Source organism: Schistocerca serialis, chromosome 1 (genome assembly GCF_023864345.2).
Source record: "Schistocerca serialis cubense isolate TAMUIC-IGC-003099 chromosome 1, iqSchSeri2.2, whole genome shotgun sequence".
Classification (NCBI taxonomy): Eukaryota; Metazoa; Arthropoda; class Insecta; order Orthoptera; family Acrididae; genus Schistocerca; species Schistocerca serialis.
This window is the reverse complement of record NC_064638.1, coordinates 157345522-157347828: the sequence shown is the minus strand read 5'-3', so window position 1 is coordinate 157347828 and position 2307 is coordinate 157345522. Positions and strand designations below refer to the sequence as shown.

The following is a 2307-nucleotide window of genomic DNA, read 5'->3' as shown; positions in this document are numbered from 1 at the left end:
CCCTCAAATAACATGAAGAATCAAGAAAGATAATCTCTGAGCATGAAGAAAGAAGATGAACATTCACCATGACTAGTACAACACAAACATGCTTCCAGCTACACACAAGTACACCAACAAAGGACATGAAATGGAAGATATGGGGTGGTGACTGAGGCATATAAAACTATTAGTTACATGTAAATATTATGTACATATATGATGAAGGCACCTACCACTAATGAGTGTTTTCCATATGAATAAACATGAGTACAAGTTCAGAGACATGGAAATTGGGAGTTGTGTGGCAGTGATATTTTTCATATCTGGTGCAAAGTGATATCAAAAGTGCGCGAGAGTTTTTTTTTTTGATCATGTGTTGTTTTTTATCTTTGCCGTAAGACCTTAGAGTTTCCTAGTTTTTGTTACTTCTCTTTTGTTTTTTTAGTTTCTTCTCATTGTGAGTTTTTGAGAATAAATATTTTTTCATTAACTCATTATACCAGACGGCTATGCAATTATTTGTTGTAGGCAAGATTCGGGGAGCAAGCTCGAAAATGCGAGTCACCGTGTTCTTACCCGAACTCCAACCGCAGGTAGGCTACTGTGCCACCTCCTGTGATGTAAAAAACGGGCACCATCCCACGTTGCACTCCGTTTCGGACAATAACAGTAAGTGTGGTCGAGTCTATGTTCGCGATTTACGATCAGGTGTATGTTTTCTGGTAGACAATGGCGCAGACGTCTCTTTGCTGCCGGTTCACCTAGCAACCAATAAAGTGCAACCACACAAAACAGTACTTTGTGCGGTGAACTTGTCTACCCTACAGTGTTCGGGTTGAACTCGGGACCTTTGCCTTTCGTGGGCAATTGCTCTACCAACTGAGCTACCCAAGCACGACCCACGCCCCATCCTCACAGCTTTACTTCTGCCAGTACCTCGTCTCCTACCTTCCAAACTTTACAGAAACTCTCCTGCGAACCTTGCAGGACTAGCACTCCTGAAAGAAAGGATATTGCGGAGACATGGCTTAGCCACAGCCTAGGGGATTTTTCCAGAATGAGATTTTCACTCTGCAGTGGAGTGTGCGCTGATATGAAACTTCCTGGCAGATTAAAACTATGTGCCGGACCGAGACTCGAACTCGGGACCTTTGCCGTTCGCGGGCAAGTGCTCCACCATCTGAGCAGGAGAGCTTCTGTACAGTTTGGAAGGTAGGAGACAAGGTACGGGCAGAAGTAAAGCTGTGAGGACGGGGCGTGAGTCATGCTTGGGTAGCTCAGTTGGTAGAGCACTTGCCCGCAAAAGGCAAAGGTCCCGAGTTCGATTCTCGGTCTGACACACAGTTTTAATCTGCCAATGCACCCATGTATTTCCCCCCAGCCGCCCAATCATCTGTCTACCTCCTGACTGTGCCTAACTGCCCAAACCTCTTCACACCAGGTCCCTGTGTGCTCCTAGAGTAGAGCCACTACTTGGTCATCCCCATCCCTACCCTACTATGCTTTGATGTCCAAATACTTGTAATATAGGTTACATAAAGCTATTCCATCTGTACATTTTGCAAATGTTTCTTGGATGAAGGTTTAGGTACAACATCAACATTTCACTGAAAATGGAAACAATATTAATCAGATGTAATAACATCAATATGATGTCCCTAAGAAAACTGAAGGGAAGGTGGTGATGAATTTCGTGTGCAGGACAGTGAAGCCCTTCTTCATTTCATCCATGATGTGGACGGACAGGAAATAGAGTTGATCCAAGGAATGGTAGAATGATGGTGATCTGACCCACATTATGCCACGTCAGCACTGATGGCATCTGAATATACAACATAGTTGAACATAAAAGAGCAAAACTTCATTGACATGAATCACTTTAAGGGAATTTATTAGTTTATCAATGATAATTTGTGCAGAGTAATTTGTTTTTATTTATTTATTTATCCATCCATAGACAATCAGGATTGTATGGATGTTGTCAAATGAGTATATACAATAGGGAAACAATTTTATAATTATCACAATCGGAATTCATGAATATTGTAACAGAAAGATACATTGTTAAATCACTTAATAACACAGTTGATAATTTTTACATATTGCTGTATATTTACATCATTCCAAGTAATCCTTGACGGTATAAAAACACTTTTCCAAGAGATAATTTTTAAGCGATTTCCTAAAGATATCTATTTCGCTTATGTCTTTGATTTCTCATAGAAGATTTTTGTATAATTTCATTCCATTGTGTAACATGCTGTTTTGAGTTTTTGATTTGTTTTTCCTATAGAGGTGAAAGTGTTGCCTGTGTCTTGTTTCATG

The 2307-nt window shown here is 40.6% G+C and overlaps 1 non-coding gene across 1 annotated transcript; it reads left to right on the top strand.

Moving 5' to 3' along the window:
• The first annotated feature begins 1248 nt into the window (after positions 1–1248).
• On the top strand, positions 1249–1323 carry Trnal-caa (transfer RNA leucine (anticodon CAA)). Its single transcript has one exon. It is a non-coding gene; the product is annotated as a tRNA-Leu (tRNA).
• The last annotated feature ends 984 nt before the right edge of the window (positions 1324–2307 follow it).